The sequence below is a fragment of the Callospermophilus lateralis genome, unplaced genomic scaffold, assembly GCF_048772815.1.
Source record: "Callospermophilus lateralis isolate mCalLat2 unplaced genomic scaffold, mCalLat2.hap1 Scaffold_103, whole genome shotgun sequence".
In the NCBI taxonomy this organism is placed as follows: domain Eukaryota; kingdom Metazoa; phylum Chordata; class Mammalia; order Rodentia; family Sciuridae; genus Callospermophilus; species Callospermophilus lateralis.
Window position 1 is genome coordinate 1397331 of NW_027510486.1, and position 22926 is coordinate 1420256.

Sequence of the window (22926 nt, forward strand, 5' to 3'; positions counted from 1 at the left end):
AATATTCAATGATCAACTTGGTGGGTTAATCTTTAGATTTAGGATTACTGAATCTTCTCTCGCATTTTTCTTCTGGCTCTTTCTAATCTGTAGTTAGTACCCAGGGTCCCCCAAAATTGCCTGTGATCTGAATTCCATTATCTTCCAGAATTTTCTGGACCGAGCTGATGGGTGTGACCCAACCCTTAAATGCCTATTGCTTTGCGAAAATAAAAATCAGACTGCTAAAGGGGCATGCTTCCAAGGACAAGGAGCACAAGGACACTAAATGGACTCTCATAGCCCCCACTCATTCCATAGTTTTCTATTAAGTACCTACTATGTGATATGTATTAGGTTAGGCAATAGGTCTAACAACAATGAGTAAGAACATAAATGAGAAGCCTATGGAAAGGATGAAAATAGAAAATTTCTTAAGAAATGAAGAAAAGTTTAAAATAGAAATATTTACATTTTAATATTATGTATAGATGTAAAGTAACTAGAGTTTAAGAATTCATTGCCTATTATAAAATCATTCTGATATTTATACACATATATTTAAGAATGGTCTATGAAGACAAGATTACAAATATCTTAATATATTTTAAAATAATATAAATTTCTACTACAAATGGAATCTTAACTGATGGTTAAATGTAAGCTCTAATGTCTGAGTTTTTCACAGTATGTAAGCAAATGGCTCTTCAAAACAGACAGCCATTATCTCTACAGAAAACTAGGCAAGTTGGGTTTTCAAACCACAGCGTTAGGAACATATAAGAGAGACCAATTTTCAGGGAGGAAAAAACACCTGAAAGAAAGGAAGCCACAGAGAATTCCAAGCTTTTTGAATATCATTTGATACCCCTAGGAATCCACTACCTTTCATTTCTCTGCTGCAGCTAGGGCTACAAATGGGATCTTCTGAGAAAATCCACTTTCTCTCACCCCTGTCCACAATACAGAATGAAAAACTCAGAAACTTTGTTTTCTAAGCTTATTTTTGTCTTTCCTTTTTGGGCACAGAATAAAGGGGCAGGGGTACTGTCTTTGAGCAGTACCCAGGACTTTGAGCATTTGAGGCAAGCACTTCACTACTGAGAGACATCCCAGCCCCTTATTTCCAGATTTTATGGGTGTGCTTCCAAGTCCATAAACTGTCTTCACTTGATGCAGACAGGACACAACCTGAAAGCAAAAAGAAGCTGTCACCACATCCTAGAAAGAATATATCTGACAGAATTCCACACTGCATTTCTAATACAAGTCTTTAAAAATATATATACACATTTAAAATAGTTACAATTACTTTCCAAAATATGCTAAATGTAATATAATCTAATAGCTATACTAACACCAGCTGTACATCACCCTTAAAGTCCTGGATCTAAGGAATACAAAACAGCATAAATTGCTCATGTGCTCTGTAGCACTGTGCTCCCTGACTGCTTTTCATCTTATTTTATATACAGGGGAAAAGGGAATAAACACAAAAAGAGTTGACCTGCTCTGTTCATTGTAGTTACGAAGATCTGACAATAGCAACTTTTTTTAATCAAATACAGCAGTTGCTAAAGAAATTCTCTTTAAAGAAAAATACAATGATTTCTTCAGCTAAGCTCAGAAAATTTCACCGATGTTCATTTCCTTCATCCTCTGGAGTACATTATGATCCTCAGCCACAACTGTTTCTATGAAGCTATTTTGTTGATTAGTAACATCACAAAAGATGAATAGTAATTTTCTCTTTTAAATGTCTAATGAAAGTAAATACAGCCAAGTGCTCTGGTGCACACCTGTAATCCCAGCGGCTCAGGAGGCTGAGGCAGGAGGATAGCAAGCTCAAAGCTAGCTTCAGCAAAAGCAAGGCAACTCAGCAAAAGCAACTCAGTGAGACCCTGTCTCTAAGTAAAATACAAAATAGTGCTGGGGATGTTACTCAGTGACTGAGTGCCCCTGAGTTCAATCCCTGGTACAACCCCCCACCAAAAAAAGTAAGTACAATTCTTCAAGTTTGCCAAGTAGTTTTGAAGTATCTACTATGTGCCTGGCACTGTGCTTAGAGAAGGGATAAAAATCCCTGCTCTGAGAAGACATTGCTGCTGCTGTTGCTGCTGCTGATATTTTCAAAGCAGACCATATATGTCCCAGCCTCACAACTTGGGCTGATCTCACTTATCTTACCACTAATACACTTGGCAATGTGCTCCTTTTCTGAAGGGCTATTATCACAATGTTCCTTTTCATGCAACTTCTTTCGTCCATCTGCAAGCACTCAGGCATACAGGGCTCCATTGATTTTTTTTTCTTGCCCAAATTCCATTAGTCTCTTATATTTTGATTTTTAAGAGACTGGAAGCAGTAACAGGAAAATGGCATTAGAGAAAATACTTCCTGCCATTATTCACTTATACTTGTTTGTCAATGGCTTTCCAGAAGAATCTAGCTCTCTAAAAAGATCTTGGTGATTTTTCTGAATCTTTAGTTATCATCTTGCCTCTATATAAAACTTCTATAGGAGGGTGCTGCCACTGTTGTTGCTGCATGAACAGGTGCGTTAAATAATTAGTTGCTTGGATATCAATTAGCAACTTCAGTTACCAGGCTGATGGTTCTGGAAGGTCAGCAGAAAGGAAGGTTTCTAAATTTGAAAGGAGTGCTTTGTTTTTGCTGTGATGGTTCTTTTTTCCTGCTCCAGAATGGGTTTTCTAAATTTCTGCTAAGTAATTCTTACATATATAATACTCTTGGGCATTCTTGAAACATTTGGAAATGCACATTTCATTTTGTAATATGTATAGATTATATTAATTATTCAGATTAAATTGTAATTTTGAAATTTCTCCCCATTGTGAATGTAAGTTTCCCCTTTTGCTAAGGAAGAAATCAAAAAGTATTGTAATTCTGAAGATCACTTACATTTGAAACTTAAATTGGCTTATATTACCTAATTATTCTTAGCTTTGAGTTAATTGGCTCAGTTATGAATTGCATAGGTTATGAGATACAGTTGGAATGTCTTACTGTCATAGATCCAGATAAATTTTTAAATCACCTTTTGTTAGAGGAGTGTGCCCTCCTTAGTATATGTAGAGAGAGAGAGAGAGAGAGCAAGAACAAGTTAACATACACACAGATACTATATATACACACACACACACACACACACACACACACATACACACACACACACACACACATACATATAGAATATGGATGCACCTGTTCCTACAGCAGCAACACCTTCCTATAAAAGTTTCATATAGAGGCAAGATGATAATTAAAGATCCAGAAAATCACCAAGATTTTTTAGAGAGCTAGATTCTTCTAGAAAGCCATTGACCGACAACTGTAAGTGAATAATGGCAGGAAGTATTTTCTCTAATGCCATATATACATATAATATATATATATATATATATATATATATATATATATATATATATAGTGTGTATATATATGTATGTATATGTATCTATAATGTATCTGTACATGTATATATGTGTGTATATATATATATTTTATATATATATATATATATATATATATATGCATGTATAAACATATAACACACACGCACACACCAGGAATCCAATTTCAAAACCTTTGTGGTTATCTTTGTTATCTTTGTGTGTATGATTTTGACTGGGCAGAGATTAAGCTGAGGACTTTCCTACTCTCAATCCCTTAGGCTCAATCATGAGGAGAGAAAAGTAAACAGCTACAACAGCAAAGGATCCCTTACTCCACAGTGAACTTGGCAGTGCCTCTTACAAGTAGAAGCATGTTTCGCTTGTGATTTTTATTTTTTTTTTTACATCTACTTTGTTTTCAGTAAAGGTATAAGAGTTTTAATACTGATGAATACTTTTGCTTACAGGTTCTTGCTACTGGATAGTTTTAAGGAATAACGCTGATAACTAGCACTTATGTAGTGCATAGTGCTGGGCCAGGCACTGTTATAAACACTGTTAGACACCATCTTAGGTAATACTAAGTTTTACTGGAAGATCAAAACTTGTGGGGCAAAATGCCTGAGTGCACAGTTTTTACTTATGAAGAAAGTATCAGTTAGGAGACTTTGTAAATAAATGTTATTTGTTTGGAACATCAAATGCCTATTTTAGTATACTGGGCGTGGCAGGCACCCCAAAATGTAAGGAGTGGACACACACCATTATCTTAAACACGTTTATCATCTCAGAGTATTTCATATACTTTTATGTGGTCAGCTCTATAAGGGACTTGCAAGATTAGATGAGACGTTTGTCCACACCTGGTTTCCGCATACCTCCTCCTTGGAATTGTGTCTGCCCCAGGCTTCTGCAGCCACCTTGCTCCTGCTCCCTCAGTCTCTCCTCTGATGGCCTTTTAAATGCCAATGCTCTCCAGAGCTTTTCTCACTCTCCCTGCTCCCCTAGATGACCTGGTTCACAGTGGCCTCTACCACTGCCTTTCCCTCATGGATGCCCAACCCCAAACTTCAGAGCTCATATTCAGCCACCTTTAAGGATGTCCTACAGGCCCCTCAAACTCAACAGACCCAGAGCTCTTTTTCCTCTTCCGCTTTAGATCCAATTATTCATTCCATAATGAACCACTACCATGTGCCAGGTGTTGGGACACAGCAGTGACCATGAGCTGGCTTCCCTTCCAGGTCAGTGGAGAGCCACATCACTCACTAGCTCCAGCCTGATCACCTGGGGAGGATGCCGTTCCTCTTTGGTTCTCCTTACACTGCTCCTGGTAACTTCGCACCTTACCCAGAGCACAGCAGCCCTCACTCTTCCCACTGACACTATCATTGTTGTTCAACCCTCTGTTCATGGAAATCCTCTCAAATGGTTTTTCTGTCCTGGTTTGACTCTCTACTGATGGCAGGATATATCTAGACACACGTGGATCTGTTCAGGGCTCTATCCTTCTTAAAATTTTATAACCTCCAGGATCAAAGCTCTTACTGTAGTGCTCAGCCATCTCACGCTCTGACTTCTGGCATTTTGTTGACCTTTCCATCCTTCCCTCTATCACATCCTACAAGCAGCGTTGGCTCCTGCCATATGAGACTGCTACAGTTGTTAAGCAATCCACATGATTCTACACTTTCAGCATTTGTCTATCTTTTTCTTTGCCTGAAATGTAGGTAAAACTCTTCTTTCATCTTCTACCTTCCTTCAGTCCAGGTATCACTTCCTTTGGAAACTTTCCTGAATTTCCAGTTTAATTGGGAAATTTTTGCCCTGTATCCAATACACTGTTTTGTATTTAGTAATAGTAGTATCTATTTGCCTGCCTTCTGTACTAAATTATAAATTCAGTGACTTTGTCTTATTTGATTCTCTATCCTCAGGCGTAATATAACCTTTGGCACACAGTATATGCTCAAAGTTTGTTATAAAACATTGAACTTGTCCAACTCTCATTCTATGCCCAGGGGACAGCTAACTGGTGAATGCAGAAGTAGGAGAATCACACTGTATCTCATCCCACCAAAATCATTGGAAGTAGATTTGTTCCCTCTGTTTTTTAGATGAGGCTTTCATGATCAATCAGCTTGATGATGTAGAAGGGTGGGAATTCATTCAAACCTGTCTTGCATCTCCATCTTATGTCATATTAATTAGAGGCAAAAAATCAAAATAACAATTAAGTATATATACATATGTACATATGTGCACCAAGTAGCTGCTATAGGTTTGTCTGGATTCTCTCATTTCATCTGGTTATTAATTCTCTCTGCTATAACATCAGGTAATCAAGTGGATCTTCAGTTAGGAGACCAGATCAATAAGCATATGCAGTTAGCAAAACATATTAATAAAATGTCTACGCTTATACACACACACACACACACAAACACACACACACTTTTTTTCTCATTTTGTTCTTCAGTCTTTTTGCTAGTATTTAAAGGCAAAGAGAAAAGATGCCCTTCCCCACAAGCCTACAGATGACTTTGACCATGGGTAGCAGAGAACCGAATGCGTGTTTTACAGATAACGGAGATTGTGACTGTGGCGAGTGCGTGTGCAGGACCGGCTGGACTGGCGAATACTGTAACTGCACAACCAGCACGGACTCGTGTGTCTCTGAAGACGGAGTGCTGTGCAGCGGGCGTGGGGACTGCGTTTGCGGCAAGTGTGTTTGCACAAACCCCGAGCCTCGGGTCCCACCTATGAACGATGTCCTACCTGCGGTGATCCCTGTAACTCAAAGCGGTAATGTCTCTATCGCTTTAGTCCCTTTTGTGGAAAACGTTCCTCACGATCAAAGTTCTAAAGACATTTTGTCAACTAAGACCTCAGAATGTCTTTGCCGGGTTTGGTCTCCAGGCATCCATCGAAACAAAAACCCACAGGGCCCCTGTGATCCTCAGCCTGGAACAACAGTCAGTCTCTGGCTGGAGACTTTCTCAGCGCTGATTATCCAGAATCACAAAGTTAACATTTCTGCCTGAGACAACAGGGGGAAGTGGAGCTGATGTCCCACACTGATAACATCTGATGGCCTGTCAGTTACAATACCAGACACACAGAAGGAAAGTCCTGGAGGCATCCTGCTGACACCCACAGGCAGTCAGTACCTTTTCAGGGGAAACAGACAAGCTTCTTTCTTATCTAGAAGTTCATAGCCTGACCTTGTGGGATTCTTCATATCAGCAGAATCAGGGAGGCAAAGAGGCTGAGAAAGAAGAGCTTAGCTTTCCATTCTGCCTCCATGCTCTTTGGCACCTTTTTGTCCTTGTCATTGTAGGTAGCTATTGTGTATTGTATTTTTTAAGACTATAAGAACATTTTCTTATTTTCCAGTAAGAAAACTGTTTCTTTGGTTAGCAACTACCTTCTTCATGAAATTGGGGCAAAATTTGTCAGTCAAGTGAAGCAAGTTTCCCAGAAGGCTGTTGGGGTGTTTCTTAAGAGGTTGGTTTTCACTACTTCTGATACCCCAAAATGGTGACATTTGCATATTCAATGAAAATGGAGTGAGAAAATCATTTTTTTACTCATTGATAACTCACCATTTAGGTGTCAAAACTTCTCTGTCATTATCCCTGGAAATCTAAGACAAGTGCCAAAAGCATGGACGCATGAGCAGAATTATTTGAATAGGATCCAATGTAAAGTGTCCCTTCACAATGTTCCTTTCATTATTTTTCTATTTCATCTCCTCTCTTAACATGGTTCAATCTTAAATCTGACTTGGAAGATATGAAATTCATACTCAAGTAGTTCCAATTTGGGAATCAGAGTGATCTTGATGTTTATGTTAGATGAGTCTATTCTTCCATTTATCCATGTGTGTTCACTTATCAAGTAGATATTAAGTGCCTACTGTATGCCAAGAATGGTGTTAAGCCATGGACATGCAGGAAAGACTGAAATAGTTATAGTTTCTACCTTTACAGGTGCTGAGAGACCAGTGGGCAAGATAGAGGTTTTTAAAGTAATGACGGTGATGTCTGGATTGCCAGTTTCAGGAGGGGATACAGAAGGTGCTGGCAGTGGGGAGGGGCATTGATCCAGTTGGTGCAGTCATCAGTGAGATGCACAAAGGAGACTTTAAGGGCTTCCACTATCTCCCCCAGACCCCCACCAAGCCACTCCAAATAAATACTTAATCTAGGAAAATGCAATACATTTTCAGAGCAAAAGCGACTTCACAACAAGATTTATAGCCCCACTCCAAACATGTTACCACTCCTAAGTTTTTCTGTAGAGGAGTTCTAGTCCCCCCACTACAAGGGAACTCTCTAGACTAATGTTAGGAAGGTTTGGTTGAGGAGATGCAGCTTCAGCTGAGCTTACCAGCACTTATAAGAGTGCACATTTCCATGTCTGGGGGGAAGGATGCAGCACCATGTATCCCCACGGTGAGAAGGCTTTTGTTGTTTTGGATTACTCCAAGCACCATCTATTTGCAAAATGATTTGCAGCACAAGATTAATTCAGGGTCTAATTTTACTTTGTTCCCTAGACATCTTTAAGGTAGCTTAATTTTCTTATGTCCTTGCAAATACACTTTTCTGTAAATAAATGCAATATTTTATTAAAAAGCTTGAATTAATGAGGATCCAGGCTTAATCCTAAGCTTTTAAAAATGCTCCTATCGACACTTGAATTTATTTAAAAGCATAACAGAAGAGAGAACTATTAAAATAATCATATGTGGAATATATGAAGACTACGAATCATTCTTGGGATTCCGGTTAAGATATAGATTAAATTCAGAACTTTGCCTAGTCTCTAATCATATTTATAAATGTAAGCTTTCCCTGGAAAAAGTAAAATGAAAATATATCTAAATCAAATATCAATCAGAAGCAATCGCTACAGAAAAATGAGTATAGCAGCAATTATCAGGGATGGCTCAGGGAACATTGATTACTGGGTGGAATTCAGAATAATTCAGCATCCTCTTGGTTATTGCCTAACTATCTTTCCAAAAGTGACAAAAGGCCAGTGTCATTAGAAAGATACTCTTGTAGCATAATCTACAACCAGAGCATAAAGCAATATTCTAGCTACATATCTATTTCCACCAACATGAACTGATAAACTCTTTTAATTCTGTCTGTCTGCAGGAGCTGCATCGAGTGCCACCTGTCTGCAGATCCCGAGTCCCAAGAAGATTGTGTGGACAAATGCAAACTAGTGGGCACAACTATCAGTGAGGAGGAAGGTGCTGCTTGTCTTAAATGGCTTTCATTTCCTTTGCATGGTTCTTCAGAGGCAGAAATGCTATAAATCAAGAGCCTTTCTGGCCTGACCCCATTTGTACCAGGGCATTAGATCACTTCCATTCTTTGTTTAAAAGTGAGTGCATTCTACAAGGCTGAAAACTCCGTGGCTTGGGATTTAAAATCCCAATTTAAAGTCATGGCTGTTTTATTGGACTTCAGCTCTATCAGCAAGAGTGTCAGCATTTCACCTCTGCTTAACAAATGCCATTGTGGAGAATTCCAGAATGTATATTTTCCAAACTAGAAAGGAAGAAAATTGAAGAAATGACCAAAAGTTAAGGCCCCAAACCATAAATTGTCCTCAATCATCTGATTGCCTTATTTCAAGATAAGATAAAGGCAGCAGTAGAAGGGTTTTCCCGATTGTAGCTCCCAGATGCTGGGCAGGTTCTGGTCAATGGCCACTTTTCCTCCACCTCTCAAAAGCATTCACTTCCCCTCCCCCACATATGGTACACCCTTAATTTCCTTTTTCCCCACCCCCAAAATTCATAAGTTCCTATCATCTGTAACTGCTAAGCAAATTGTACTCTTGCTTTCATCTGTTATTTTAAATACAGTTACAATAAGATTCTTCATAATGGCAAATATTTCAATCAGTTGCATTTTAGCTAGGAAGGCCATTTTAAAAAATAATTTGTGGACTTTAAAACAAAGAAGATGACTGATTCTGCCTAAAGGGACAATCTAGGAGAATTTGGTTTTGTATCATCACAACCCTGCATTTTCATGCTGCTCAGGTAGAATTGCTACTCTGCATGCAATAGCAATGTGACCAAGATCTATCTCAGGTGAAGGGAAATAGTCAAGACAATAATTTATGACACTGTAGGATATGTATTTTGAATAGATGGAATTAGAATACGGAAATTAGTCCATTTCCAAAATGGAATAATATAATGACATTTATATTCTTTTGAAAATTACTTGCCTTATTTCAAAATTGAGAGTTCTGACTGCACAGTTGAATTACCCTATGTGCAGGGATGTGATTAGTGCTCATTAGACCCCTCATCAGTGCTTTTCTGGTGACCAAAGATAAACATGCCAAATAGCAGTAAGTGGGACACGATGGTGTGTACCTTAAACGAATACCAAAGTTAAGATACATTAAAGCACTGAGCGAAGCAGCATTTGTGGGCTGTCCACATTAGTAACCAGTACTGAGTCTCAGCATTTCCTTCTAGGTTAATTTCACAGCAAACAGTGGAAATATTTACCAGATGTCTCTTAGAAATGAGAAAAAATGCAGAAAATGCCTACAAATGACTAGAACTGAATTCACTAGCAACATGGAAAATCAAATGTGCTGAAGGAAAAAGGGATAGAGCCTTAGAAACATGTAAATTGTGATGGCTTCCACAGGGTCGTTACTATGTTAAGTACACAGTTTTCTGAGTAGATTGTCAAAATGCTTGGATTTCAGAGGAAGGCCAGTCTCGAGAGGCATTTAGAATATTTACATTATTCTTTTTGTGTATTTGGCCCAGTTATCTTCAAGAGAGGGGGATTCAGGTATTTTCAACTTGGGGATTGAAAATAATAATTGGATTATTAATACCATTTAATCTGGATGGACTTGAGAGAAAAAAAGGTATTTGTCAGACTGTAAATTTAAGAGCCACTTTGCCAATGAGCCTTTTTTATAAGCCATGTTTTGAATGAACCAGTTTTGTTATTGTTCACACCTCCTTGAACGAAGCACATCATATTTGCTCTTTCACAGGGACTTTTAGCAACCCATCTTTCCCCCACTAGGACATGGAGAATAAAATAAAATAAGCATAACTTTACTAAGTATGTGAATTGATCCTAAATTGTGCTGTCAGTGACTTGGGCAGGCACATCTAAGAACATGTGATTTAATCTCACTCTTCCTTTTACTGAGTCATGTTAATTTACCCCAATATCCATGTACTCATAGAGTGTTTCTTGGGACACTAGCTCTGAAAGCATTCAATGGAGAAAAGCACCCATGGTCATATAAATGTTAGAGATGGGAAATTATTTTTTCCCTTTTTTTGCCAGACTTTTGAGAGTTGTTGTGCACATTAAATTAAATATGTGTGTGAGTCACCAGGAGGGACAAAGGGAGGGATTCCTAAACATGTTTGACCACAGAATCACATTTTTTTCCCTTGAGAAACTGTTTCCACTGAGAATTGCTAATTGATTCCAAAACTGAGGGCTTAAAGCACGTGGTTGTCTTGCCTCAGTGGTACAGACAGTTTCCATTTTGACATCCTTCCTGGACCTTCTAGCCCCAACCTCATTATTCCCATTCTCACATGTCTTCCTTCTCTGAGAATGATTTCCTTGGGCCACCAGGAGATCACATTTTCACTGTATTATTCTAGAGCAGCCATGTGGGCACTCACAAAGGAGAGTAAAAAAGAAAGGGCCATTTTTTATGAACAACAAAAGAAAACTTTAACAGCAAATTATGCAAATCTTTCATTGCACATTTGATAATACTTTCTCAATACCCAAACACTACAAATAAGTCTATGTCTAGAGCCATAACAGTTAGGAAAAGGAGTGGTGAAGTAATTAAAGCAAGATGGGAGTTGTGACTCAAAGGTCATACTGGCAGTTCCATTAAAACTGAAGTAATCCTGTTCAAGGAAAGTAAGCCTCCCTGTGCATCAGTGCAGCTATTTAAAAGAAAATAAAAAAGCAGGATTAATATTACTGAAATGGGTATGATAAGCCATCCCACACATTTCCTACCTGAGAACAGAATGTTTCATTAAGTGTGTTCAAGGGAGCAGGATCGGCCTGCATGGCCAGGGCACAGAGGGAAGGAAGACAACATGGCACTAAGAAAAAACACATTCCTGGAGACTTTAGGAATCCCAGGTGATTGGAGGGATGAGGTAGGCAGCTGTGGGTGAAGACCCTCAAAGTGATCGAAGTATGAATTGTATATGCAGTGTCATTTGCAATCAAACACATGAAATGACACAGATTTCACTAATCACATGTTGCCCAGAGGTTCCCAAACCTTCTAATCAGAATCATCTCATTAAACTGCTTATTAAACCACACACTCAAAATCCAAGTGCCCATGTGTATACCAGCCCTTCACATGCAGCCCTGTGCATACCCCCCACCTGGGGGGCGGGGCAAGTCGTCAGAATCCATCTTTTCCAAAACCCCAGGTGATTTAGACAGTCATAAACATTTGGAAATGACCAATGTAGAATGGTTTATAATTAGATTTCTACATATTCCTATGTAAATAATGTTTTCAATGAGTTCAAAAACAGTTTATTCTCTTCAATCTCTTGTCTAAAATCTTAATTATAATGCTAAATGTTTACCAGTCCTGTTTTCATGAATAATACAAGGCAACTTCTCACAGACTTTGCCACATTCTTATCTTACAAATTACAAGGAAAGACAAGAAACAATGACCTATATTTCTATCTTTCCATAGCTGTAGCACTTTTGTACCCCAATGGGCTATTTTTTTTCTTTCTAAGGAGCAAGGAAACACAGGCAGATTCTGTTTCATTAACACCTTGTTGTTTTTAAGCTAATGAGAGAAGTTATAAATGTGTCCAAGATTATTTGAAGTGGTCTCAATTTTATTATTCTGACTCATTGTGTCAAACACACTAATATCGAACCATATGTCCCCGAAGTTTGGGTTAAGAGCAAATGTTCATTCTACTTCAGGTTTATGAAAAACAGTGTTTGTAATAGTATCATTAAAAAGTCTCTGATTTAGAAGGTAGGGTAACTACAAGGCAACTTTAGGGTTTGTTGTTGTTTTTTTATTTTTAATTCAGAAAAGGCTACATCTTGGCAGAGGAGCTGAACCACTAAAATTTGTGATAAACAAATTGAAGATTAGCCTTTTACTTTATTTTCAATTTCTGTTGTGATAAAATATACTGTCATTCTGGGTTCCTTTAAATCTCTAGTTTACCCTTATCCTGTTGGACCCTGAGCTACCTAACACTGCGGTCTCTGTTTCCTAACATTAATTTATTTTTACTGTTGTGACAATACTTGGCCAGCAAGCTTGACTACACCATTGTAAAGAAGGCCCCTTTAAAAGTATCAGTATCCATTTGGACTGTGCAGCAATGTAATCTAGACATCCTCCCAGATGCTCTCAGCAAAGAGGAACATATAGCCCCCTCATTACCATAATCAGGGCCATTCTATTCCCAAGACAGCTGTGGGCACCTGCCTTGCAGTTCTTTCACTCCATTGAAATTCTGCCTGTGTCAGTTTGATAGGTACATTTGATGGTCAGTCCTGATTGACCACATCTGGAGCTGTTCTTGTGGAACATGAATAAAAATGAAAATCTCCCTTGGTGGGAAAAATCCTATGCCTTTTTGGTTTTCATTCTGCAATATTGAAAACCCTCATTTGCATATTAAAACTCAATACTATTTTGCTTTATAAATAATCTTTTTGGAATCTCATTTAACCTAATGAATGACATCTTTATCTGCAGATTTCTCAAAAGATAGTTCTGTTTCCTGCTCTCTGCAAGGAGAAAATGAATGTCTTATTACATTCCTAATAACTACAGATAACGAGGGGAAAACCATCATTCACAGCATCAATGAAAAAGGTGAGTGGCTTGCACCTCATTGTCAATGGTAAGTGATATTCTACACGGGGGGAAATGTCCAGAAAGTCACTTTAGGCAGTTTGCCAGGAAAAACATTCAATTTTAGATAAAGTGTCTCTACTTTCCCAAAGAATGAGAGATACCTATTAAAAGGTTTGTTGTGTTCCAGTATCTTTTATGAAAACCAGATAACACAATGACTTGTATTTACACCAATCATCATCTCCCTGAAAGCTGACTGCTGAACGGTAGAAAGGTAAACTGATGAAATGAAATATAAGCAAAAGGTCTATCTTTTGGAAAAGCTAACAGGGAAGAATCTATCAGATTTTAGATGGATTGAATCAGACCATGGTTCAAATCCTGCTACCATTTAATAGTTGCTCAACATTCTGAAAGATACTTGCCCCAGTCTTTGTTTCCTCAACTATAAAATAATAGTACTTTCTTCTAAGAGCCAAGTCAAGGATTGAAGGTAAAACATGTGGTAATATCTAACATACAGCTATGAGTCACTGAATGATAATGCAGAATCAACAAGGACAAGAAGCAGCAAATAAGGAAAGAAGTGACCCATAAAGGGTGCCAAAGAGTCCATTGCTTCTGTGGAATTTCATCCACATCACCTCATGGAGTCAGTTTGGTACTTGGGGGACACTTGAAAATTCACACTTAGCAAAGGGAAGAGCCAAGCTTATATTTGTTAGAGAAGGAAGCAGTGGAGAAGGTACTGTTCCCAAAGTTTCATTTGTACTAGATTCACCTGCAGGCTTGTTTTTTTTTTTTGTTTTGTTTTGTTTTGTTTTGTTTTTTTAAAGGCTATATCAGCAGGCTCCATGTGTGTGGCTCAGGATGCTGTATTTTTACAACATGACCCTAACAAAGCTGGTCCTGTGCTGTCTCTGTGAGCAACTGCCCTAACCACCCTGGCTGCATTCACAGATTCTCACAGGTGCCTCATTTTTTTTCTTCAATTAATAATGTGTCCCTCCCTAAATCTTTCCAGCACAAATGACAGCTGCATTAAATCAGACCTCATCAGACTTCGTCCACAACCTCTTCTTCCCCACAAAAAATCCCAGAGCCTGAGTTCTGGTCCAGGCAATAAGACAGAGGTTCATTTGCTGTCTGTGCTTGCTCTTCAATGTGCTGACAGAATTTAAGTTAGTCCTGAATGTGAAACCAAGGTCAAATTGGTATCACTTAAGAGCCTAATAATCAAAACAATACAATCATAACCAGAAAGTAAGTTCAACACATCACAATGTGATCAAGAAAACATGATCAGAAAAATACTACATTGCTGAGCTGAGGGGAAGGGGAGAGAGAAGTCATCACCATTTGAGAGGATAAGTGTGAACTTGATTTTGAAGCTCAGGTAGGCAGAATGCTCCTGGAGACTTGCTCTTGAAAAATCCCGTGTAAATCACCTTCCTTGAAATGCATACACAACATGCAGCTTGCATCGTTCAGTTAAGGAGACTTAAGGTGAATCCTGCTGAACAAGGATGAATTACTTTCTAATACAAAAACCCTGCTTCCTCATTATCTATTTCATAAAGTCAAATTCTCCAATTACACCCCTAACTTTCTATTTGTGACTGTGACAGTGGCTTTAGCGGTTATCTTGAAATCAAAACCATCCTGTATGATATAAATAAAAAAACACATATCCCCAAAAATAAATTTCCAGAACTGGCCCTGACCCTGTTTTTAATTCAAAGGTTTTGTATCATACTGGTTTGATGTGTTGTGCATGTGTGTGTGTGTGTGTGTGTGTGTGTGAGAGAGAGAGAGAGAGAGAGAGAGAAACATGCCTTCAGCTGATAAATGCTTCCTCATTACAAAACTGTCGACTATTCTTTTATTCTTCCACACAATATGAGTGGCACATCAACACGCCATCCTTCAGAGCACACACAGATGCCCTGATGAATTTTATTATACTATTGTATTTATCTCTGTGCTTTTGTAGTGGGGAAAGTGAAGGGGAAAAATTACCTCCCTGAGGCATCACACGAGTCCCCTGATGGCTCTAATGACGCCTCTTCCTTCACACAAGCCCTATTTCCTGGGTAAGCCTGGTGCTTACAGACGCCCTGAGGGCAGAGCCCACCCCAGTCCCTCCCTTCCCACAGCTTTCAGACCCGGAAATCTGGAAGGACAATTGGAAGTCTGCATAGAAAAGAGACAAAATGAGCACCTAGAAAAGGGAAGAGAGGTTAATGCTTCCCACATCCTCCAAGCAAATGGGAAAAAGGAGCCATGAAGCCCCATCAGAACTTTTGTGGACACAGGCAGAACTTCTTCATCTTCTTACCTCTGTAGAAATTTTCAGAGCCTAAAAGCACATCACAGTCAAGGAATGAGAGTGGAAGAGCTTTCCTGGCTAGAAGGTGCCAACTACTGCTGATCTTGAACCTGTAGGTTCCAGCGTGGAGGATCCAGATCCTTGTGGTTTAGAAGAAGAAAAGAGAGAAGACTGCATTTGATATAACATCAGTACTACTACTAGTAATATAAGAGCAACTCTAGTTTATGGAGCTTTTACCAATACCAAATGCAAGCTGTCATTTCATATATTTTACATGTATTAATTCACTTAATATGTGTAAACTACATTCACCGTACAAGGCAGGTACTTTTGTTGTATAGGCAAGGAAACTGAGGCATAGAGACATAAATAATTTGCTGCATCTTGCACTAATTAAGCACCAGAGCTGGTTGAGGAGTTCCAACTGTTTGGCCTGGAGCCCGTGCTCTTAACCACTGTACTATACTGCCTCCCACTGGCTGTATGATCATAACAAACATGTGAATCACAAAAAATGTTAGATCAGCATATCCAACCGAATTGTTTTCAGAACCATATATATAATTTTAAAAATTTCAGTAACCACATGAAAAAGTAAAAGACATATGAAATAAATTTTGCTTTTATCCAAATACTAGCACTTCAACATGAAATCAATATAAAAATTATTAACGAGAAATTTTACATGTTTTCAGAATATGTGCTCAAAATCAGTGTTTATTTTACACCAATAGCACAACTTAACTTGGAAAAGCCATATTCCGAGTGCTCAATAGTCACATGTGTTACCAGATTAGTCCAAGCAACAGCATTGAACACTCAGCACCCTAGAATTAGGTGCAACATCGACCTGGACTCTATAGGAAACATCACACAGTGATGGAGGTGACTCTCATTCCCACCCAGAAATCTAACTTCAGTCTGAGTATCAAAAGAAATGTCAAAGAAAGTATAAAAAGTGAAGATCTCTGTTCTGTAATATTTGCTTTGATTCTTGAACCAAAATCTTTGAGAAATACACAGTGCCCAGTGGATTTAAGTTCTTAAAATAATTATCTCTGCTAAGTCATTCCTCTTCCGACTTTATTCCCTTCTGGGAAACAAGACATCACCTGAAAAGTTAAAATTGAGCTGAGTCAATTCTAGTAGGAATGGCAAAGAGTCGGAATTTTGGATTCAAGAAATAAGATTTAACTTGGCGCGGTGGCCCATACCTGTAACCCAGCAGCACAGGAGGCTGAGACAGGAGTGTCACAAGTTCAAAGCCAGCCTCAGCAAAAGTGAGGTGCTAAGCAACTCAGTGAGACCCTGTCCCTAAATAAAATACAAAATAGGGCTGGAGATGTGACTTAGTGGCTGAGTGCCCCTAAATTCAATCCCTGGGCCCCCAAAAAAGAAAGAAAGAAGTTTTAAAAATAAAAAGAAAATCTTTATTAAGAAGTTACAGAATAGGAAGAGTACTGGTAATTCAACAGAAATTCCAGATTTTGGAGATGAACCCATTCTGGGTAGTGACCAGATGCAAGAGGTGGTTGTAGAAGTGGTCACTAAAGTGGAGAAAGAAGGTCCTCACAGCAGAGAAGTTCAAGGAACCAAACATCCAGAGCAGTAGTAAATCTGGAGCTCCAGAGTTCAGAACTCTGTCTTTGGTAAGCCACAATAAGAAATATATTCCGCACCACGCACAATGGCACACGCTTATAATCCCAGCAACTTGTGATGCTGAGGCCTGAGGATAGGCAATTTAGTGAGGCTGTGAGACTCTGTTTCAAAATAAAGAATAAAAGGGGCTGAGTGATGTAGCTCAGTGGTAAAGTGTCCCATACCCCCCCGCAAAGCAGTATATTTTACATGAGAACCTGCAAAATATATATACATATATATGTTACATCAGAACCTGCAATACACACACACACACACACACACACACACACACATATGTATCCGAAACAAAAATGTCCTTCAAAAAAATATCCTTACCTACTGTGACATGCTGCCTCTTTCCTACTCGATTCCATTCTGTTTTGCTAGTCATGACATGAGGCACTTGGCCAGAGTGCTGAGCCATCCATAAGAAAGTTAAAAGTTATAGGGTGGGAAGACAATAGAAAACCTGCTGCTATAAAAGTCATACCAAATGTGGAGAAGAGTGGTTCGGGACAGTGGGGGCCACATGGCAAGAAAAGGAAGAGGAGTTGGTGTGGGGAGAGGTATCTGAGAGGAGACACCCCCTTGGAGACAGCAGTGCCAAGCAGCTGTGGCCCTGCGAGTCCCCCAGAGCTTCTATTTCTAACACAAAGATTAAAATGATTCTCTTCTTTGCTCCTAATATTTTCTGACACTTGGAGAGTGGTTACTCTGTGTTGTTTTACATTCATCCACACATTGTAGCTTCACAACAGCGAGGTAGGTAGTATTAACACCTCCCCTTTTACAGATAAAGCAAAGTTAAGTAACTTTGGAAAATTCTGTGGGCATACCTAACCCTTCTTCATCTGTAAAAGAATATGTCCTCAACCTTTCAGGCACTCGCTAGTTCAGAGAACCCCTGGCCATAACTATGTGACCCCATGACATAGTTAACTCTGTACCCTGCTGCATGACAAGAGCATATAATTTGAACTTGCTGCAAGAGAAGCAGGAGGTCAGCTTCTTGCTCTCTGTAACTCCTCCCTTTCCAACCCACTAGTTCTACATGTGGGAGTGAATATTTTCATAAAGCAGAAATGTGCAGAGCTATTGATTTATTTATTGTTCTAGGCAATTCCCATGTCCCTAGGCAATGAGCCATTCCCTTAATCTGGAGATTTGGAATTTAAGTAAAAGCATGATCGGAGAGTGACTTAGCTGCCTTTCCTGGTTTGAATCACTCCAGCCATCTGGACATGGTTTCTGCTGTCTCTGTCCGTCATCTCTCAGCATCTCCCCACTTCAGGTTTTGTTTTTGTTTTGTTTTTTTTTTTTTTTTAATCCCACCTTCTCTGACAGGCTTTTTTCCTCGTGAATCTTTGTACATCAGAATAGATTTTCAGCTTTCCCGGTCCTTTTTATTCTTTCTCATTAATGTTCTGAAATCTATTCCCATTGGTGGTTGTCAAAGTAACTGACACCACACAGTGCACATTCCAGCCAATGACCAGAAAGTTTGAGCTGCAGGGATAACCCAGGTGTCCCCTCCGTTCCGCTTCCTTGACTAACAATCTGCTTTTTTATCTCAGGTTTTCTGAAGTAACTGTGCCTTTGTGTTACCTCTTCTGAATTCATCCCCATGTGGCAAACCCTCATATCATCTGTCAAAGTAAGATATTTAAGAGATTCATAGACACTTTCCTCCATTTGCTTTCAGAAATTATCCTTGAAAGCTTTTTAGGAGATACTCCAATACACAGATAGGAACATAAATTTCATAGCTTGAATTGATCAAATGAAAAGAAATATTATTGTTTATAAAATTACAAAAGAACAATTATAAATATTGTCTTAAGACATTTAGGGGGAAATATTTTATAAACACGTCAAAAAAGTTGAGGATTATGATTAGGATTTCTGTATTATGGGTTCTATGATACAGAGCAAAAAAAAGAAAAAGAGGTCTCTGCTTTTTTATGTGTGACCCCATGACTTTTCAATTTATGATACTTTCCAGACTACTATAGTTCCAAAAAATGTGTTTAAAACGTTTTGCTATTTCTTATTTTCTGCCTTCTACTCTTGAGAAATTTTCAATGATGAAACTGTAAACAGGAAATTCAAAGTGATTCTTTAACTGTAAACATTTTCTTATTTTGCTGCTCTTTGGAACCATCCATGTTCAAAGTCACAGCTTGTTTTTACTCTCATTACCACTGAAGAACTGAAGCCACCTTTATCAAGATGCCATGACATCAGCTAGGTGCAGTTATGCAAGCCTATAATCCCAGTGGTTCAGGAGGTCAAAGCAGGAAGATTGAAAGTTCAAAGCCAGGTTAGCAATTTAGTAAGGCCCTAAGCAACTTAGCCAAGACCTTGTCTCAAAATAAAATATAAAAAGGGCTGTGGATGTGGCTCAGCAGTTAAGTGTCCCAGGGTTCAATCCCCAGTACACATACACACACACACACACACACACACACACACACACACACACACACAAATTATGTCACCAGCACTTAGAGGATAGATGAAAAAACCAAGCCAGATAGTCTTCTAGCTTCAAATAGATCTACCCTAAGAGAAGGGCTCTGTAGTTCATCAAAGATTTTTTGGTTTGTCTTTTATTTTCCACAGTGCTAATCATGTTCAGATAAGAACAGGGAGGGCTTCATGGGCATGTACCAGTACAGTTATTCAGGGATTAGGGTTCGGTGCTCTGTAGTTTTGCGTCTTGCTTTTTTTTTTTTAACTCTTTGTCTTTGAACTTGTGTGAATCTAACAGAATAATGACACTCAAGACAGAGGATTTGGGCTCAGTTACCCCTGGTAAAACCTTCCCAGGGTAGCTTCTCAGTTGCCATTCCTGCTCCACAGTCACTGCTGCCTTCCACCCCAGAGGGCAACATCATTGCCAAGAGGTTTGGGGGCAGAGGCGGGGGCCTGGGATTGGACACCCTGTGGCATCTCAGGGCAGGCTGCTGCATGCCCTGAGCTGGCAGCCCCACTTCATGTTTTGTGAGGACTGAGTGGGAGCCCATGACCTCTGTCCCATCCAGGTACTGAGTGTGTGCCGTCCTCAGTATTCACAGAAGTTGCAATCCCTTGTGGGCCCATGGGAAGGAGAAATTGATTTGACTTCATGTCCATCCAGTGCCACGCATTTTCAATTTATCCTGGACCCTGCAAATCATGCAGGCAGTCCAAATAAGAGGGATGGAACCCCCAAACATGATTTTGGAATGAGACCTTGTTAGCAGATAGGGTCTTTATAGAGGTAAACAAGTTAAAATGGGGTGATTGGAGTGTCCTAGTTCATATGAATGGCATCCTCATCAGAAGGGGAAACTTGGACAAAGAAACATGCATAGAAAGTAAATTCTGTTAAGAGACAGGAAGAAGACAGCCAAGGAGAGATTCCTGGAGCAACTCCTCCCCACCTCCCCTCGGCCCTCAGAGGGAACCAAGGTTGCCACTCCTTCATCTTACAATCCAGCCTCCAGAATAGGGAGAAAATTAACTTGTCATTGAAGCCACGCAGTTCATGGTCCTTTCTTAGGGCTACCCTAGCACCAGAGATTATAATATGTCTACCACTAAAAGTTTTTTTTTTTTGCTGTTTTGTTTTAATTCCTACCTAGAAATTAAGTAAATATATAGATATTTTAAATAAGTATATTCTCAAAGCAATTAAGACAGATAGCTCAGTGTAAACGCTTTTACCTTCAATAATGTTGTATTATTTCCAGACCTGTTTTGGTTGATGGTGGAGCTGTTTTCTGTTTTTGTTTGATTTGGTGACCTAGTCTCTGTATCATTTCCCCCAAGGCTTTAACATGCAGGCATCTGTGAGATGTTGAACAATGTCTGTCTTCTTGTGCTTGCCATAACTCGGAGACTCCCTGGTGACTGAGATGATACATTTTCAACACTGTCTATAGGATAATAACAAAGCCACTGTGAATAATAGTTTTTTATACCAGCAATGTCTGTTGGGTACCTTCCAGTTAAATAAGACCAAGTGATGGGGGAATAGACCATAAGCTAAAAGGATGAAAAATGTTTTCCAACTAGGTTTAAAAATGCATTGCTAAGATAGCAAGTTGTAGCACAGAGCCAGGGACAAAGAGAGGGAGACAGGATGGATTGCAAGCAGCAAGGACAGTGTGAAAGGGTTAACCCTCCCACAGGGGGCTGGTAACAGGCAATTTGAAGCCTCACAAAAGTGCAGCCAAGCAGAGCTGATTAAGCTGGGTTTCATTTTTCCCACATGTGAAAGAGAATTGTGTTCTTCATGGAACTTGGAGCAGTGATTTGGGGAGATTAGAGAGAAAGAGGAAGAGAACATGTAAAAAGATTTAGCAAGAGGGGTCCCAAAGGCCTGTGGAGCTGCTGATTATCCAGGTTCAGAAGCTGCAGGAGAATAAAGAAGGTTCAGAGTCAAGGACAATGCTAGGACAGGGAAAGAGAAGGATGTTCCACAACAGGGGGAGGAGAGGTGGTTGTTTTGCTTTTGTTTTATTTCTGTTTTTGTTTGCTTGCTTGCATTTTGTAGTCCTGGAGATCAAACCCTACCACTAAGCTACATCCCAGCCCTTTTTTATTCTGACTCAAGGTTTTGCTAAATTGTTAAGGCTGACCTCCAACTTGCAATCCTCCCGCCTCAGCATCCTGATTCAAGGAGATTTTTTTAAGTACTTATGTAACTTTTTAGTTAATTAATAGAACGCAGTTGACAGAAACTCAAAGACTTCAGATTATTAATAGACACACCAAAACTCAGAAGATTTGACCTAAAATGCACATTTCATGCAGAAAAGGGTCAGAATGGCTGGAACACTTTTTGCTTAGTCCTGTGAATCTGTTCTTTCAAGAACCATGCAGGTACCACTTCCTGTAGGCATGACCAATTCCTCACTTACTGGTTTGGAAAGTCATGTGAAGAACCCAGATTTTCCATAGCACTCAGCAGTAAGCAGGACTTGATTCTGCAGCTTACAACATCCCTTCATTGTCCACTGAAGGGGATGTGACAAACCCAAATCTGTGTCACTGGACAAGGAGGACACAGCTCCAGAAAAATCTGACCACCTTCTGGTTACAGAGAGATGCCCTCCCCATGTCTGTTGGGTACCTTCCAGTTAAATAAGGCCAAGTGATGGGGGAATAGACCATAAACTAAAAGGATGGGCCCCATCCCTGCCAAAACAGAAATGCTCTAGGAACAGTGAGAAAACAGACCCACTCAAGAGACGCTGCAGGCAGGAACTACGTGAGCCCAGCATGAGCTATGTGGGCTGACGGAGTGGAGGAGGTTGAGCCCAGAGGACTGGGCTAGGCCATTGAAATTGGATTGCAGCTTGTAAACTGTGGCTTCCTAATAGCTTGTCTTAAAACATTGCACATGATGTGAACCATACACTTGAACTTTTCCTTTCAGTTCTCTTAACATAGAGCAGCACAGAGGCCAACTGTATGTACGTAGTTGGATTCAGTGAACTCCATCACCATGAAATTTATTGAATAGCAGGAAGCCCTTTGCTTGCTTAAAATGCCACCATAAAAAATAGTATTTCTTTAGGAATTTTATTTTATTGTTTCAATTTTATTTATTTATTTATTTATTTATTTATTTATTTATTTATTTATTTATTTATTTTTGTTAAA

At 39.3% G+C, this 22926-nt stretch overlaps 1 pseudogene; it reads left to right on the forward strand.

The window, feature by feature from the left end:
- Positions 1 to 22926, forward strand: part of LOC143387483 (integrin beta-6-like) — a 137283-nt pseudogene that overhangs the window by 36385 nt on the left and 77972 nt on the right.